Genomic DNA, 20,310 nt, shown 5'->3' on the forward strand with positions numbered 1-20,310 from the left:
GCCTGATGTGGGGCTTAGAGCTCTCACTCCTGTGGGAGGACCTCTGCAACTTAACAAATCTTCAGCTTGTGGGCCCAATTATATGGAGAGCACACTCCTCCTACCAACCTGCTGTGGTTCCCTCTGTATGTTTCCAGTTGCGGAAGGTCTTTTTTGCTAGGTTCCAGTCTTTTTTTGATGGTTGTTTAGCATTCAGTTGTGGTTTCATTGTAGTTGCAAGGAGAGGTAAGCTCTTGGTCTTACCACTCTGCCGTCTTGACTGGAACTCCTACTATGACTTCTTTATTGTATTCTTTTGTGTAATTACTACAGGTTTTTCTCTTGTGGTTATCATGAGGTTTACATAAAATATCTTGATCTTATAACACCCTATTTTAAACTTATAGCAAGTTAATTTCAGTGGAATTAATAAACTTTACACTTTGACTACTCTTCCCCCCAACACATATTAGATGATTGCTGTTATAATTTATGTGTTTTTGTATTGTGTAGTTAATGGATTATTGTAGTTGTGGTTATTTCTACTAGTTTAAAATAAATTAAACTAGAGTTTTAAGTGAGTTATGCACTACTATTACCATATTGCAGAATCTAACTATGACTATATATTTACCATTACCAAAGGGATTAACACTACCTTTTTGTTTTTATGATGTTAATTAGGAGTCTTTTATTTCCAGTCAGAGAACTTCCTTCAGCATTCCTTGTAAGGCAGGTGTGGTGGTAATGAACACTCAGCTTTTATCTGTTGAGGAAAGTTTTTATCCTATCTTCGTTTCTGAAGGACAGTTCACTGTGTATAAAATTCTTATTTGACAGTTATTTTTCTTCAGTATTTTGAGTATGTCACCTCATTCTCTCCTGGAATGAAAAATTTCTGTTGAGGAATCTTCCAGTAGTCTTGTGGGGGTTCTCTTGTATATAACTTCTTTCTTTTCTTTTGCTACTCTTAAAATTCTTTATTTGTCTTTGACTTTTGTCTAATTATAATGTGTCTTGGTGTAACCCTATTAAGGTTCAACATGTTTTGGAGTTTTTGGGTCTCATGAATCTGCTATCTCTTTCTTTCCCCAGATTGGGAAAATTTTCAGCCATTATTGCTTTAAATATATTTTCTGTCACTTTTTCTTTCTTTTTTTTTCTGGAATTTCTATAATGTTAATTTTTTTTTAATCATGTTCTTTAATTTCTGTAGGCTTTCTTCATTCTTTTTTTCTTTTTTACTCCTTTGGGCTATTTCCAGCATCCTGTCATCCAGATCGGTGATGCTTTCTTTTGCATGATTGTGTCTACTTTTGAAACTGTTTATTGAATCCTTCAGTTCAATTATTGTATTTTTTACACTCAAGGATTCTTTTTTTTGATACTTGTTGTTTCTTTGTTGGACTTCTTGTTTTGTTTATGCATTGTTTTCCTAATTTTGTTTAGTTGTTCATGTTTTCTTACAATTCACCAAACTTTTTTAAGAGGGTTATTCTCAATTCTATGTCTGATGGTTCATAGATCTCCATTTCTTTGGCATGAGTTATTGGAGCTTTATTCATTTCCATGGTGGTATCATATTTACCTTATTTTTTTGTGATCCTTGGTTCCTTACATTTGTGTCTGTACATTTGAGTAATGGGGCTCCTCTTCCAGACTTCACAGGTTTGCTTTGGCTGAGATAGTTTTTCACCAGTAAGCTCAGTTTGAGTTTCTGGCTTCATCTGCTGATGATGTCCTTGAGCAACAGGGACCTGCTATATGGTCTATTTTTGTATTAGTCAATTCTTTAATCTTTGAGGACTGGGATGGGTGGATTGAGAATAGCTGGATGGGATCCCTGGCTTGGTTCCCTTCTCAGATGAGGCTGTAGGGCAGGCTCCACAGTTGCCTTCATTTTCTGGTCAGGCTTATTATATGGATGGGACTGGGTACTCTGTTCACTAACAGATGGGGCTAGGAATTAGCTTTTCCGCCCTGACAGGGCATCAGGACAGGACCCAGAGCCTACACAGGTTATTGTTGGAGGACTCAGATTAGTCCAGAGTGTACATTGAATTCCCTGGTCAGGTGAGGCCATCAGTTTTGCTTGGAGACAGGAGAAACCATAGACTGCTCTGTTCTGGTGCCACTTTACATATCTGTCAATTAGACTATATAGCTTCCTATATTCTCTGGTTAGTTTCCTGGTTGGATGGACTGAAGGCTGTATTCAGCAATGAGCAGGGCTGTGAATTAGATTCCCTGCCCAAGCACAGTGAGAACGTATTCTAAAGCCAGTAAGGCTTTTTATTGTCTTAACTCAAGACGACCCATGCACCAAGGCCCCTGACCAAACAGGGCCACTGGCTTTCCTCTGCAAACTGTTGACTTTGCCCATATTTTGAATCTAGTACCACTGGGCTGCACTGCTTCCAGGAATTGTCTCTAGCTTTTCTGGTCCTGTGGGGCTGGAAGACACTTTCCACAGTGGTGGGGCTATATCTCAACTTTCTTGCCTGAGTGGGAGGGGGAGGGACCCCTTCAGACTATTCTAAATTTTCTGAGTAGGCTCCCCAGTTGGGAGGGGCTGGGAGCTACCCTCAGCTTTGGTATAAATTAAATCCCTTTGCCTGTATATAGCGGGGGAAGCCTCCACACCTAGCACTAGCTTTGCTCTTGGGGCAGTTAACTTTGTTTACTCACCTCTCAGCTGGGGCAACACTGGACTGCATTGCTTCCCAGAGTTGTTACTATCCCTTCTGATCAAAAGGGCTAAAGACACTCTCCATAGTGAGTGGGGCTGTGATTCAGCTCCTTGCCTGGGAGTGGGCAAACCAGGCTCTAGGGTCAGCAAAACTCCTTGTTTGAGGATCTGAATCAGCAGATGTGCACACCACTGAGTTGACTGGTCAGAGTGTGTTTCCCCACTTGGTTCTGTAGAGGAGCAAAACCTTTGGTTGAGATTACTACTTGAATACTGCAGGTATAAACTCAGTCTGCCTAGATCTATGTGCTTGTTGTTGCAAGCCCCTCACCTCTTCTCTGTTACAGTCAGAGTCCCAGTGATTGTGCCCCACAGATTCCCCTGCAGTCCCTGTAGTGTGAGATTTGAGTAGAGGCTCCCTCCAAGCAACCCACAATGCTGGGGTTGCTGGTTGTCCCTCGTGGGTTCTCTTTTCCTACCGGAGGAGGTGACGGCTCAGAGGAGACCTCTTTTCATGGTGCTTCATTGGCTTGGCAGGGTTGGGGTGCATCTACTTCTCTTACTCTGTAATGTAGTCTTTCTCAGTTTCTGTGCAGTGTGTGAGGGGTGCTTCAGCCTCACTCTCCTGTTCTAAGATTCTTTCAGTTGTGTCTTGTTCTTGAATATTTGTTAGCTGTTTTGAAAGGGAGTAAAGTCAGGAACAACCTCTGTTGCTTTCTTGATGACATCATTCTGTTTTCTTAATCTTGATTTTAAAGCCCATCTTTTTCAGCTTCGTATCTTTCTTCTCAAGCCTTATATGTATATATCACTTTCTGCTTCCTCTGATTAATCCTATAATATGTAATCTTTCCCTATATTTCTGGTCTCAGTCTTTTTATTGTTTAATACAGTATTTTTCCTGGGAAATGTCCTGTCCTGGCTTCTGGGCAATAACTATTAACTTTACATGTTTTTCCCTGAAATTCTAATTGTAATTCCCAAGAATTTTCATGATATCTCAAAGCCAAAGTAAACTCAACCCAGTAGAGCTGTTACTTTATCTTCTCTGTTACCCATAAAGGGAACTTTAGTTATCTTTGTGTCTTTCATTGTCCTCACCCCTACCACTGCTAAATTACTAAATTCTATTTGTTCTACCTGCACAGTGGTGCTTTATCAGTTTGTCATTTAATTTCATCGTTCGTCTTATCCTGCAGGCAGTGACATCATTTCACACCTAGAATGCTCCAGTGGCTTTCCAATTGGTATCTCTGGCCTTTTAACATAGTATTCCACCTTTTATGCTTATTCTAGAATTAGCTTCTTAAAATGTAAGTTGGAGTGCATAACACTTTTTAAATTAAAAACTTAGATGATTGTCTGTTGCCTATAGAATACAGTCAGATTTCCTAAAATGACATTCATAGGCTGCTACAGCTGATCTCAGTCTGCTTGTTCAGACAGCCTCCGAAAGCATTCTTTCATTAAGCTTAACTTGTAGCCATTTTTCTGAGTGTACCATGTACTTTCATGCCTTCATGCTTTTGGTCCTGATGAACTTGAAATACCTTTTCCCTACTTTCTACCCTGTCACTGAAAACTCATTAATCCTCAGAGGATTAGTTTATTCTGCATTGTGTTATGATTGGTTGTCTGCATCCATTTTTGTTTTGTAAACACTTCTAAAGCAGAGATAGTTTTATTCCCAGTTGTATCCTTCACTTCATTTCTTACCACATACCTAACACACAAACTCTTTCTCTCTCTCTTATTAGTACATAGACAGTGTTCATTAAACTTTCTGGAATCTTACTGTGAAGTTATGAGACTTCATGGATTAATAATAAGACTGGCACTTTAATGTATCGCTTTTTTATACTGGAATTATTTTACGTAGAAAAAAGTATACTTTGGCAAAAAAGGCAGAGTTAGTCATTAAAAAAGGCTCTGTTCATCAGCTCCCTTTTCAAGAGCTTGTATAAAGTGCTTAATACTCATATATAAACTGGCTTTCATTGCCCAGGGCTCTTCACCTAGCTCCTTCCTCAAGACCATTTCTTTCAGCATATGTAGTCTGCATCTGATAATTCTTGATGAACTTGACTACCTGAATCACTAAAACTTAGCAAATGGTGGCCTGTTCTGCTTATTCTTTGCTAGTAAATAGTAAAAGTAGTGGGAATAGGGTGTTTGGAAAGGTAATGGAAAGATTATCGAACAGAATGTTTATCAAATGTCAGAAAAACTTTTGTAAACATAAAGCTTAAAGTGAATAAAACTCAAACATTCTTTTAAGTCCAGCACACCTATTATTGATTAAAATGTGTATATCATCTCAAAATATGTTTAAAAAGCGTTTCATATTTGTAGTTTAATTTTCAGATGTTTTATTAAAACTATAAATAGAAAAATTTGATATGGGTAAATAAAAAGTGAAAACTTTAATTATAAGAAAGTAATTATATATCTGCACATATGGATTTTTTAAACAAAAAATGGGAGCTTACACTGAATTTACTTTTTTATACATTTTTATGTATAACGCATTTTAAACATCTTCCTACAACCATTAAATGCAGTATTATTTTTAATCATTGTAGATTATCTAATTACAGTGATTTACTCTATCTAGTGAATCTGTGAATGGACAGTAGTTAGAATTGATCCTAAGTAAATTGTCTTTTAAGATTTTTGGCCAAGAATTTAGTAGAGTGTATTTGGGAGGACAAGAGCAACAGGGAGAGGGAAAGGATTTGAGAGAAGACACTAAATCCCACATCCTCCCTGGGCATATTTCTAGCTCTAATATCCCTGACTTACATTAACACGAAAAAAAAGAAAAAAATATAATATAAATATATTCAGCCTGAACATTCAACTGATTTAAAGTCCTTTGATGACTCAAAGCACAGTTCCAGACATCAGAAATGAAATCTCAATCTATGCCAGTTAAATGTTAAATAACTATATTTCATTATTAATACCAATAATATTTTATTCATTACACATACCAAAGAGATCAGAGTTCATTCATTCTTTCATTCATTAAACACAGCTGTGACAGCCTTGCTGTGTCCCTAGAATGAGAGGAAAAGATAAAAATGAATATTATCATTTTTAGTGTATTAATAGGAAATGGAGACAATTTGGGTGGGCAAGTCCAAGTAACTCTTACTTTCTCTTTTAGTCCCAAATGATCAGAATTCCTTTAGCTGGGCCTGCTGCTTATCTAATCAAGCTGTTCTACTTCCTGTGTTTCAAACTGCCTTGTATGTCCTCATTCCAGATTTTGGTCATGTTCTTTCTTTGCAGAAAATGATTTGTTTTCTGTCAATGCAGACTCAATTATTCGTTAAATTTTTCCTTGGTCCCTTGCTGAAAGTTTTCCAAACTACATTTCAGGGTTTGCTCTTTACCTGGAATAGATACTTTTTGCAGTGGAAATGAAACAACTTCCATGCTTTAAAAAATCTAACAACCCTTGGAAATTCTTATTTAAGTAATTTTGAGAGGTTTCACTATAGCAGGATTTAAATACGTTAATGTAGCAGTAACATGGAGGATTCTCAGACCCCCAGTTTTACATACTGCCGAAACTTTATACTACTCATTTGTAGAACTATCCCAATTATAATTTAAATAATTATTTGTTTAACTCATATGTCCCACATAGGTTGTAGCTCCTTGAAGGCAGGTACCTTTTTCATCTTCTTCTTTTCTGTATTGCAGAGTGAACATAGTTTATGGCATAAAGTAGGAACTACAAAATATAGGTTAAATGAATAAATAACTGAATGGATCTTCAAGAGCAGGATAGAATATATAGTATTTCCCAGATATATCTGACCAAGGAACCTTTTTTTTGGTGTATCTATTAATACTTCATCCTACTAATTTTTCTACTTGGATCTCGGGCAGGCACTTTAAATGCATGAAGTCCAAATTAAGGAGATCATCTTGTGTACTGTGTCTAGTTGTCCTTTTTTGTTCCCTGTGTCAGAAATGTCACCATTGTCTCAAGTGTCTAAATGAAAACATGGCAATCATCCTTCAACTTTTTTCACTCTCATCCACATTTCATCAACTCCCAACTCCTTTTGCTTTCTCTGAATTTGCTTTTTTTTTCATCTCTAAGACCTTAGTCCAAGACAAGAAAATATATCTCACAGTAGTCTTGTAACTTGTTTTCTCTGCTGCCACACAATCACTTACCACATCATGACAGTCAGAAGTTTTTTCTTGTAAATTTCTTGTTTAAATTATTTTTGTGACTTAAAAAAATTTTTTTTACTAATCTCTGCTTATCTCTTGATTTCACCATTTTACTCCCTGAGTCGCTCTCCACTCTAGTTCTGTTGAATATTTTTGGTTCCTCAACACCAGCATGTTCTTGTTTGAGCTTCTAACTAACTATCCTTTTTCCTTTTTTCTAACTAGACTAGGATAACTATGGAAGCAAGACCTCTTCTAACCCATTACACCGGAATATTTTACATCTGGCCAGTGTCTAGCAGAGCTTGTATACTTCTCAGGGCTTTTGCATTTGCTGTTTCCCCTGCTTACAGTGCTCTTCCCCCAGATATCCTCCAAGCTCTCTCCTTTATCTCCTTGAGTATTTACTTAAGTATTACCTTCTTAAATCTTTGACCACATTATGGTACCCTCTTCCTTGTCTCTGCCTATCTTCCTTTATTTTTTGATTTTGTCTCTTTTGTGGACTGAATGTTGTATTCCCTCCAGAATTCATATGCTTAAATCTTAACCTCTAATGTGATGAGTATTAGAATATGGGGCTTTTGGGAGTTAATTAGGTCACAAGGGTGGAGACCTCATGAATGGTATTAGTGCCCTTAAAGGAAGAGACACGGGAAAGATGATTTCTCTTTCTGCCGTTGAGGATATAATAAGAAGATGACCATTTGTAAATGAGAAAGAAGGCCTTTACAGAGAACCAGACCATTCTGGCCCCCTCATCTCAGACTTTCAGCCTCTAGAAAAATGGAAATTGAACATTTGTTGTTGAAGCCATCTAGTTTATGGTATTCTGTTACAGAGGCTGGATAATCTCTCTGGAGCTCAGCTGATCTGGAGAGAGCTGAGATGTCAGGTCTCAGAGTAGCCGACTAAGACTGCAAGCCAAAGTGGAAGTAACAGTTAATGCTTTAATCACTTAATGCTGTAGCATAAGCAGGAAGCTAAACAGGAGAAAGTATGGACTCCCTCCTGTTACATTTTCCCCATGGAAAATGCACTGGTCTGTGGTCAGGTAGATCAGCACGGATGTGGGGGTTGTTTTACTGCTGAGGAATCTCTGAACAAAAGGTTCCTAAAGTTTTATGGACCTAAGGAGTAGAGGGGAGAGGGAGAAAAAGACTAAGACTGGAAAAATACTGAATATTGACTGATTCAAAGTGGAGAAAAGTGTCTTTGAAGTCTCTTACCTCCATTTCCCAGAGGTGCCTGGAGGAAACCTCAGCTGCAGGCTCTTGATAAAGAAGCCTTGGAATGAAGGTACTTGGGCTAGGAATGGGGATATGCATAAGAGCATCGCTGGGCAAAGCGGGCTGAGACCTCGATTGCAATGCTTTTCTGACTGCAGTGCATTGGTTTTTGCACCTAGTCTCAGTTGGGGAGGGCATATTTCCTCCATGAGGCCTACAAGGTAAAGCCTTTATAATTGCCTGTGGTCTGGCCTGAAAAATGGCACATAGATTTTTAACCAGGAGCCAGACTCCTTGGTCTGCCTAGAAGTTATCACTTTTAATGTGCTGTATGTTACAACTATATATTTTAATTATTTTCTGTATACTTTACAATATAAGCTTCATGAGGGCAGGGGAATTTTCTTATTTGCTGTTGTATTGCTAATGCATAGAAAGGTACCTGGAATATGTAATTAACATTTGTTCAATGAATTAATGTTATTAATATCTGCATTTTTTTCTTGACAATTAAACTGTAAATTCCCTTGAGGTTTGAGAACTTGTGACAGATTTCTTATTTATGTGTGTTCTACTTCTCACCTAAATTAGATAGTCTAGCTGTTAAAATATTCTTCGCTAGATTTGTTTGTAATTTTTACTCTGCATCTTAAGATAACACTTTAGAGTTACAATGGCTGAGTTCAATCGCCACCTGAAATATTTTAAAACAGTTGCAACATAGCTTCCTAAATTTTCTCTTTCCTCGTAAATATTTTTCCTTTTAACCATTTATCACATGATAATGGAGTTGTCATTGGTTATTTTTGTGTCATCTTTGCTAGGTCATGGTACCTAAATATTTGACCAAACATTAATCTAGATGTTGCTTGAAGATTATTTTTAGATGATATTAACATTTAAATCAGTAGACTTGAGTAAAAGAAATTGAACCTTCATAATGCAGGTGGGCCTCATCTAATCAGTTGAAGTCCTTAAGAAAAAGACTGACCTCCACTAAGGAAGAGGGAATTTTGCCAGCAGACTTCCTTTAGACTTGAACTGCAACATCAGCTGTGCCCTGGGTCTCCAGTCTGGTAGCCTACTCAGCAGATTTGGGCAGTCTCCATAACTGTGTGATTCCATGAGCCAGTTTCTTAAAATCTCTTTCTCTCTCTCTCTATGCATATGATATAGATATAGATATACATATAGATGATATAGATATAGGTATAGATATAGATATAATTACATGCATCCTATTCATTCTGTTTCTCTGGAGACATTTGACTAACACAGGAGTCTTTTTTATTTTTAACTATACTGTTTACTTTCTTCCAGAACCACTACTGTTTATGAGTGTTCCACTTAATTAAATGTATGGCTGCCAAGCAGATACAGTGCTCCACTTATGTTCTTATGATGTAAGGTCCAGGGATATTTTTGACTTCCTTGCTAAATACATTTATGTAAATACAACCTAAGTGTGCAGTATATTTGTTGGCTCATATTAATCTCTCACTAATTAAAAATTGTCTAACTTTAACATTTGTTTTATTCTAGGAATTGTCTTAGGAACTGTAAATATTGAACTAAAAGGTATAGTTCCATTCCTCAAAGGACATGGATATTTCTCTCCTATTCACCATCTTTTGCTATCCTGTAATCGTGAAGTTTACTTTTTAAACTAAGGTATTAGATTTTATATTTATCCTCTAGAATTCCTTCTTGCTCAGTTTAATCCATTGTTCCAAGCCTTAAAATGAAAAAATAAATTGGTTTTTCAATCTTAATTCTCTTATTCAATATCTGGCTATTTCTCCAAATTAATGCACATCTTTTCTGTGTATACATCCTTTTTTTAACTCAGAATTGTGGATAAGACTCATAACAGGTTAAAAAATAAGCCATATAATCTTCATGGTTTGAGAATAATCGTTCAGCTAATACATATCCACATAATTTACAAATATCTTCTCCATATCTATCTTGTCCAAAAAGACATCAACAAAGCACTGCATTAAATGCCTCATTGAAATGCAGATTCACTATGTCTATATAATTTAATTAATTTGATATAATGTATTCTTAGTGAACTTAAAAAGTCGTTCTTGGTGATTGCTCCTTCCTTTTCTAGGTGTTCATGAGCCATCTGTCTAACTATACATCTTGGAATTTTGCTTAGAATTGATGGAATATTTCATGATGTGTAATTTCACTATGTATATTAAATTTTACATAGAAATCGGAAAAACATTTACCTGTATATCATTTTCTACAACTCTTCCCAGTCACCACACTTACAAAGTTATTTCTTACACTGGTAATGTAATTATATGCAGAATAAAGATTGTCCTGTGGTACTCAAGCCCAGGAATGCACCTGTATTTGTGTACCACATATTAGTTCATTTGAAGAGAACTAAATACGTTCTCTCCATCACTACACGTTATCGGTTTTCCTCTTCACATGACCTTTTTTCTTTTCTTTTTTGGCAGAGATAATTTCCATGTTTCTTAGTTCATAATTAGGTAATGGCTACTACCAGTAACTCTCAAAATTATATCCTCTGTATTTCAGAAAGTAGCCTATTTTAGGCTGAAATCTCTTATGCTGTATTCTGTGTAGAAAAGATTGTTTCACTTGATTAAGGCTTCCATGTCTGGATTAATCAGTTTTTTTTCAGGAGGTGGAGTTATACTGTACGAACATGGCTATCCTGTTAATCATGTGAATGGTAGGAGTTAGATTTCCCACAACTAGAGGTGATTTACAGTCAACCCATTATATCCATTATACATGGAGTCTCATTTAGATATCAAAAGATGAGAAACTGAGGACAGCCTAGACACATGAAGCCTGGTATTGGAAATACAGTAACTGAGGCCACTGCCTGTCATTCCTGGGCTATCTGGTCGCTCATTCACACTTTTCTCTATATGCATGTCTATGGTCTTGATGCTCTCAGAATACCTGCGTACTTTGGCCACTCATGGCCTTTGCTCCTCTGTGACATCAGATTGCAAGTGGCTTAAACTTTGCAAAATGTTGACCATTGCCTGACTTAAAATGACTCTTCGGTTTTAGAACTTACTTTTATGAGTAGTTATTGTTTCTGAGTCTGTTCGATTATATCCTTAAAGAGAGAGTTGCCAGTGGATTGGCTGGGGTTTTTTTGTTAGATGCCCACTGCTGAGAAAGGAACAAAAGCAGGGCAAGCATATTGACTGAGGTTTTTGCTTGTATAAAATATAATTTATGTTTTCATGGACACTTAAATTTACCTCTTACTATAGGAATAACTACTTAGTGTCTTTTATTAGCATCTGGTTTATCCTTACTAGTATAAAACTGTATTTTCATCATAGAGAATGTGAGCATTAATCACCTATGCTTATTTACTATTTTTGGTTAGTGCTAAATGATTAGCATCAGGTACTGAAATTAACAATTTCTCTTAAAATGCTCTGAACATAGCTGACAGATCTTTTTATTATCTTTAGTTATATAAATAACTCTATATTGGACTTTATGTTTCTGATTTCCTAATCTGTAAAGTGGTTATTGAAACACCTCTATGTGAACAGCTTAGCATCTTGTTTTCACATAAAAGATGTTCAAAATATAACCCTTTCCTTCTGTTACAGCGTATGGAGGAAAATATAGCTGTTAATTTCCTTTATATAGCTTTTCCTTTTGTGTCTGCTTTGTTGTACCTATGTATAATTTTCTTATCAGAATTTGTTTTTCAATGCCTCTAATCCTTTTAAAAGACTAAGGTCATGGAATCACTTAGATCTCCTTTTCTAAAATTTTTGAAATCTGCTTTTCTAAAGTCCTAAAGTTCTAAAGATACTTGTCAGACTGTGCTGAATGTTTTCGTTCTTGGCTATTTCAAGCACTAAGATGACAAGTTGACTTTCTCCCAAGGTTCCTGTCAGTTGAATTTCATGAACTGATTCTTTCTTTTTGGTCAAAATTAAGTCTAGAGAAATAGTCCCTCATTGCTTCATCAAATAGCTGAGAGAAGAAATTTTCAGCAAAATGAGACTTCTGGCAGGTGTCTGGTTTATTGACCTCTCAGCTGTAACCTGTCTAACCTAGTTCGTTCTCACATCAGTGTTATTTATGCTCCTCACTCCTTTAATTCTCAGTATACTGTTGTGCACTGTTTCTCAGACTGGTCTGAAGATATACTTGCACGGTTCATGAATGCTCTATAAAAATGTAAAATTTTATGTTTTATTTTAATAATAATCTAAAAGTTAATGTAATCACTTTCTGGATTATGATTTAAATTCCTAGATTTGCATCCATACTTATGATTTCATAGATGTCAGGTAATCACGTAAAGTGACACTATTTTAATATTATTGTGCTGATAAAAATAAGTAGAGCTGCCACTAAGATGGTGTCCCTTACAGTCAAAATGAGAATAACCACATATACATTGTTTAAAAATTATTTTATCTGTTATAAACACATAATTTATATTTTTGTAAAATAAATTTGCAACTAAGTGGCATTTTCATGAATAAAAATTTAATTTCTTAAATTTTTCAGATGAAAGCATTGGTTTGACATCATGAAAAACTGCTGTACTAGTTCAGTTTTCACTGACTTGAGAACAAAGATGGACTTAACATGTAAATAATATATCCTCAGCACATGAAGAGCATGCTGTTCCATGGGAATAAAGATGCTGAGGATTTTGGAGAGGAAAAAGTAGAAGAATTGAATCATCACATGGCACACATAAAATAACTTAAAGCATAACAATTCATTTCATATCTATCTTGATTTATTTAAAGAAAACAAGTGTTCCGTTAAATAATGTTGAATATTGGTGGTGACATTGGCCATTGTTTTAATTTAGACCAAACTTTATAAATATTAACTTTATAATTGTGCTAGAATTGGAATAGGTCTTGGAGTTTAAATGGTGAGAATAGGGAATTATTTGTCGCCCTCCTGGTGGAGCTCTTTTGGCAGTCAGGAGCATCATTCGAGCCTGAGATGACTGCCGTGGTACTTTTTACCCCATGATACAGTGCTATCTCCTGAGATGATAGTTGAATGAAGCAACTTCTTTCTACTCCCCTGCTACCACATATACAGATGCTCTGCGTTAATCACTCTAATATCAAGTTTGTGGTTAATAATTAAAGGGCTAACATAGAAATACTGTATCTCTGAATATAGGTTTATTTAACAGAAAGTTTCAAAGCAGCACGGCTGTCAATGTGAGTGGCTTAGATGTGTGTGAGAGAATGGGGGAAGAGGGTGAGGTAAAGGTAGAGAAATAAAAGATTTGTCAGGAAGAGAAAGAAGAGTAGAAAGGAGAAAAAGAAGGAAAAAAGGAAGATGAGAGAAAGAAAGAAGGAAAGAAGTGAAAAATACAAAGACTACAAGTTGAGATTGAAATTGAGATTAATAATATAACCTAAAGTAATTCTAAAATAACATTGTTAATTAAACCAAGATAGAATATATACTTTATTATTTTCTAATATTTTATTTTTTCAGTTCCTCCTTGTTTTTCTTCATAATTGAATAATATGTTCCAGTAATTCATTTTTTAAAATATTTAGATTATGAGGTAATCATTACACTTCATGATGGGTACAGATACTAGTTAAAATTTCAAGAGTCACACATCTGGTAATAAAGCTAAAGGAAAAGTCAAAAATTTTAGGCCTTAGTGTGTGAAATTTATTGTCAGTCAGAGTTTATTCATTCAGTCAGAAAAGCAGTTTCCAAAAGATAACAATTAACACCTGATTCTCATAACTGAGTAATACACTTTGAAATGTTATTTGATCTTACAAGTAATTATGAATAAAATTAAAAATAATTTCATCTGAGGCACTGGAGAATATATAAGGAGAAAAAAAGTAGTAAATTTAGAAAAAGTTAACTGAAATAAAATAACATAATAATAAATCTGAATTAGATACATTTTCTCATTAAAACAGTTTCAGTTTAAATCAGATATTTTCTTTAAAGACTGATGTTTGCAGGAGATATTTGAAAAATGAAGTGATTAACATATAAGTATATTATGTAAGCAAATGTCTGATAAAAATGCAAAACTGTATTAGTAATAATAATGTTAAATAAATTAGTCATTTTATTTAGCTTAAGTCTAAATCAAAGGGGCACTGAAGACTTCTTGTAAGCTAGCCTGATAAAAGATTAATATGTAAAAACTAAGATAAGATCAAAACTAGAACATCTATAAGAAACAAAGAAATGTCTTTTATAAAGATAGCAAAAAAAAACCCTCTAATGCTGAACAAGAAATATAAATACTCTACTACAAGTGGTTTCTCAGGTCTTTGAAGAAAATTATGCTTTGAGGAGAGTTAACTATTTGAAAATAAAATTAATTGGTATCTGTTTTTGTTGTGCTCACAATATAAATTAAATTTAGGATGAGTTATTGATCTAAACTGGTCAAATAATTGGGGATATGCAGCCCACAATATCAGACTCTAGCAGATTCACAGTAAGCATTATTTTAAAAGTCCTAAGCTTTTTTTCATTGTGAAACTTAACCTAATTTAACCTAACATTTTTTACAGACTTACTTGTTCATGGAATTTTTTTCTACATAATAATGTTGTATTAACTTGCTATTTAAGTAAAACTGTGCTGAGATAACCTTGGCAAATTCTGTGCTGCAAATAGATAATCACTATTCTTTTTTTTTCCTGTAAGAGTTAGCTAATGCTACAAAATGAGATAAATGTATAGATTTTGGGATGAATATTGTCAAAATCATTATTGGTTTGCTGATAATAAGTTAACTACCTGAGAATACCAAAAGGATCAATTCAAAATCTGTTGGGCCTAATGAGTGAGTTCTGTGAAATGGCCTTTTATAAAATCAATATTCACATCAGTATCATTTCTGTACACCAATAAGAAACAATTAGAAAATTTGAGAAATATATTCTATTCATGATATCATTGGAATTAAACTTCTTGAGGAATTTTGTAGGACCTCCATTATTAAAACAAGGAAAAATTGCACAAAACTGTATTTAAAGACATTGTAAATAAAACTTCACTATATGCAGCAACATAAGTGGCAATAAACTTCTAGAACCCTATTCTAATTCTTCCTGGTCCGCTTTCTTAGTTCAGACAAAACCTCTCTTTAACATGAGATGCTTTAGGAAAAGATACTCACTCATCAGAGTAAGACCAACTTCCTCCAAGTTTCTTCAGCCAGAAAAAAGGAGGATCTACCTTTCATTGTGATCAGTCAGAGAGGAGTGAGATTCTAATTATATACTCAGTTACTTTATTCCTCTTCAGGACCAAAGTTCAAAAATTTAAACCATTTTATTTTTTGGCTAAGTTGTGCTGCCTAGTAAAATTTGTCCTTGATTTATAATGTGTTTTGAACGAAGGCATGACATGTCCTGAAATTTCCATACACAATATAATTTTTAGTTTTTTTCGAAAAGGGGAAAATCATAATATATTGCAGAGGAAATGTCTGCAATAAACAAAGTCATAACTTAATAGTCAACTACCTTATCATTTCTTATTTCACCAAAGTTAAAGAACTTAAAATTTCTTTTAAATTTTAATCCAAATTGAAACAATTTTTTGTGGGTACAACTGGACAAAATATAATATATATTTTGAAGAATAATCACAGAATACCCAAGGAAACATTGAATACTGAAATTAGTAATTAAAAATATGCAAACAGAACAAGTATATCAGTGAAAATAATAGTGCACGATATAGAACTTTGTATGTAAAGAACTTCTTAATAATGTTGACTTCTCAAGCAGTATAAAAAAAGAATATACAATAAGTGGTATCGGGTCATCTTTGGGAAACAGCACCTTTTGATTCCTCTTATCTTTGTCATGAACATTAAATAAATACAAATGATTTTCAGTAAGAGCACCTTCCATGATTTAATGTTAACATGAGCTCACCGGCTGTGTGTTCGCTTGTTTTACAGTTGGCGGTTTGTTTTGTAGAAAGCATTTATCAAATAAATATACATGTGTGCACATGATGTGGCAGATATGGGGCTTTGGCAGCAAACACACTTGTACAATTTTACAATGAAGTCATGTGCAAGCCTGCATCTAAAATATACAGGTGCAAGCCACAAACTTCATAATTAATTACCCTGTATAAGAACTTCATTTACGTGGTTTATTTGAAGGTTGCGCAACAAATTTGGCTTACTTAGCTGCACTAGTCTGTCATTGGTGTTCCAGTGATTTAAAAATTTAGCATACATAACAGATTTTATGTGTTTAATTAAACAAATAATTAAAACGTCACAAGCTTCAATATCCTCATATGTGTAATATGAATAATAAAACCTTCCTCATTGGATTAAATAAGACTGCATGTATAATATACACTGGCATGTATTAGGCACTTAAGCATGAATTTTCTTCTCTCTCTCTCTCTAACCTGAACGACCTGTCCATTTCTACTGATTGCCTAGTATAAGTAACAGTAGGTTAATCGGAGACTGTTGCATGCAAATAATGTATTTTAATCTTGATATGTAACAAATGGAAGTTAAGTAACTCATAATTTTTTTCCTTTTTTGTTATTAACCTAACAGATCTACTAACCCAAAGAATCCACACTAACAGGTATAATTTACACAATGAAACAATGGGAGAGCCCTAAATCCAACATTCAGTTTGCTTAACTGTAGCTCTGACCCTGACCCTTAACCTTCTAGCTTACTGAGATGAATATGGCATGTACCATATTGAAAATTCAAAAGTTGGAAAATTTGCATTTGCATTTCTGAGTATTCAGTTTGGTTTTGTTATTCCAGAACTGTGCAAAATATTAAATTACTATTATCTAGAATTCTTGTTTCAGTCCCTCTCAAATGCTGTTCTCCTGCAGTATTCTTCTTCTACCACTAGTGCTCATCTCAATTTATCTGCTTATATTCTACTCAAACTTAAGTTCTTAAATTAGGCTCTGTTTCCCTGGGAGGTCTTTTGTGATTCTGCCAAACCTAGATAATATAATTACTCCTTTCATGTACTTCCATAGAATCTTGAGCTTCTTATCCAAGACATTTCTCAAATTGTATTGAAATTAGTTTTCTTTTATTGTAATCTACATATTGGACAGTAAGGTCTCTGAGCTCAGGGAACTGCTGTGTTGTTTACCATTGTCCCTTTATTACTATGCTTAGATTATGCACAATATAGATACTCAATTAATAATTTTTGAATTGAGACTCATTAGGAAAAGGATGCCTATGGGAGTCAATCCAGTATAAAATCTGGGAAGAGAAATGTGTAAATCTAAATTATAAATGCAAATCAGCATTTGGGAGCCTTTTTTGACTTTTAAACTATTTAACCTATTATATTCAGTCTCTGTAGTGAGGATTTGATGTACTGAATAAGACTAAGTGATGCCTTGCAAAAAACATTTACTAGTACATAAACATTTAGTGGACAGTTTATTGATTTTTATTTTAAGATTTTAAACTTTTTTATTGAGATATAAATGATGTACAATATTATGTTAGGTTCAAGTGTACTATGTAATGATTTGACATTTGCATACATTATGAAATGATCACCATTAGTCCAGTAACCATCTGTTTCTACACAAAGTTATTATATTATTAAGCACAATCTTTATGCCATATATTACATCACTATGAATTAATTTATTATATAATTGGAAATTTGTACCCCTTAATTCCCTTTACCTCTTTTGCTCCCCACTCCACCGTCTTTTGACAGTCATCCATTTGTTCTCTGAATCTGTGAGTCTGTTTCTGTATTCGTTTGTTCCATTTGTTTTTTAATGAGAGCATGTAGTCTTTGTCTTTCTCTGAGTTATTTCACTGTGCTTAATACTCTCTAGACACACCCATATTGTTACAAAGTCAAGATTTTATTTTCTTATGGCTAATACTCCGTGTGTGTGTGTGTCTGTGTATGTGTGTGTATGTGTATATATCTCACATCTTCAATATCCATTTGCCTATTGATGGATGCACTTAGGTTGCTTCCATATCTTGGCTATTGTAAATAATGCTTCAGTGAACAGTAGAGTGCATATATCTTTTCAAATTAGTGTTTTTGTTTCTTTAGGTAAGTACCACAAGTGAAATTACTGGGTCATATGGCAGTTCTATTTTTAATTTTTAAGGAACGCTCATACTGTTTTCCATACTGGCTGCACCAGTTTATAATCACACCAACAGTGTATGAGGGTTGCCTTTTCTCCAAGTATTCAGCAACATTTGTTATTTGTTGTCTTTTTGATGACAGCCATTCTGACAGTTGTGAGGTGGTATCTTATTGTGGTTTTAACTTATATTTTCCTGATGATTAGTGATGTTGAGCATCTTTTCATGTGTCTGTTGGCCATCTTTCTGTCCTCTTTGGAAAAACATCTATTCAGTTTCTCTACCCATTTAAAAAAATTTTTGTTCCTGGGGGGAAGATAATCAGGCTTATTTATTTTTCAGAAGAAGTACTGGGGATTGAACCCAGGACCTCGTACATGCTAAGCGTGTGCTTTAGCATTTGAGCTATCACCCCCACCCTACCCATTCTTTTTTAAATTGGGTGTTTGGGTTTTTTTGATGTGTTGTGTGAGTTCTTGTATATTTTGGATATTAACCCCTTATGGGATATGATTTGAAAATATCTTCTCCCATCCAGTAGGTGGCTTTTTAATTTTATTGATAGTTTCCTTTCCTGTGCTGAAGATTTTTAGTTTGATGTAGTCACATATGTTTATTTTAGCTTTTGTTTCCCTTGCATGAAGAGACACTGAAAAAATTATTGTTAAGACCAGTGTCAGAGAGCATATTGTATGCTTTCTTCTTGATGTTTTATGGCCTTACATTTAAGTCTTTAATGCATTTTGAGTTTATTTTTATATGGTATGAGAAAATGTTGTAATTTAATTGTTTTATGTGTAGCTAGCTGTCCAGTTTTCATAGCACCACTTATTGAAAAGACTGTCTTTCCCCTATTGTATGTTCTTGCCTCCTTTGTCATAATTAGTCAACCATAAGTGCATAGGTTTATTTCTGGACTTTCTAGTCTTTGCCTTTACTCTATGTATCTCTTTTTGTGCCAGCACGATACTGTTTTGATTACTATAGCTTTGTAGTATAGTCTGAAGCCAAGGAGTGTGATTCCTCCAGCTCTTTTCTTCTTTCTCAAGATAGTTTTGGCTATCCAGGGTGTTTTGTGTTTCCATAGAAATTTTAAAATTATTTGTTCTCAGATCTGTAAAAAATGTCATTGATATGTTGATAGAAATTGCATGAAATCTTTAGGTTGACTGAGGGAGTATAGTTATTTTAACAATATTAATTCTTCCAATAAATGAGCATAGAAAATCTTTCCATTTGTTTGTGTTTTCTTCAGTTTCTTTCATTAATGTCTTACAGTTTTTTGACTATAATTTGTTTACCTCTTTGATTAGATATTTCTAGGTATTTCATTCTTTTTGATACAATTATAAATGGAATTTCTTAATGTCTGTTGTTAGTGGGTAGAAATGCAACAGATTTCTATATATTAATTTTGTATCCTGAAGCTTTACTTAATAAATTTTTTAGTTCTAATACTTTTTAGGTGGTGTCTTTAGGATTTTCTGTGTATGGTATTATGTCATCTGCAAACAGTGACAATTTTACTTATTCCTTTCCAATTTTGATTCCTTTTATTTCTTTTTCTCCTCTGATTGCCGTGGTTTGAACTTCCAAAGCTATGTTGAATAAAAGTCGCAAGATTGAGTATCCGTTTTTTGCTCCTGATCTTAGAGGATATGCATTCAAATATTTACTGTTGAATAGGATATTGGCTATAGGTTGGTCATATATGACCTTTATTATGTTGGGGTATATTTCCTCTATACCTACTGTGTTGAGAGTTTTTCTCATAAATGGATGTTGATTTTTTTCAAAAGCTTTTTCTGCATCTTTTTTATGATCATTTTTTAGTAGGGGACTTTAATACCCCACTTACATCAATGGACAGTTCATCTAGGCAGAAAATCAGTAAACACTGGCCTTAAACAATACATTAGACCATGTAGTTTTAATAAATATATATAGAACATTCTGTTCAAAATTAGCAGCACAGTTTCAACAACACATGAAACATCCTCCAGTACAGTCACATGGTAGGCCACAGGAAAAGTCTCACTAAATTTAAGAAGACTGAAATTATATCAAGCATCTTTTCCCAA

At 34.4% G+C, this 20,310-nt stretch overlaps 1 long non-coding RNA gene across 1 annotated transcript in view; it reads left to right on the forward strand.

Annotated features, from left to right (window-relative positions):
- LOC140696873 (uncharacterized) overlaps positions 1-12,923 on the forward strand; it is a 31,935-nt gene extending 19,012 nt beyond the window's left edge. The window contains exons 2-3 of the long non-coding RNA XR_012073469.1: positions 9,634-9,762; positions 12,634-12,923. This is a non-coding gene — a long non-coding RNA (uncharacterized lncRNA). The remainder of the gene's footprint in view (positions 1-9,633; positions 9,763-12,633) is intronic.
- The last annotated feature ends 7,387 nt before the right edge of the window (positions 12,924-20,310 follow it).

This window comes from Vicugna pacos, chromosome 6, assembly GCF_048564905.1.
Source record: "Vicugna pacos chromosome 6, VicPac4, whole genome shotgun sequence".
In the NCBI taxonomy this organism is placed as follows: domain Eukaryota; kingdom Metazoa; phylum Chordata; class Mammalia; order Artiodactyla; family Camelidae; genus Vicugna; species Vicugna pacos.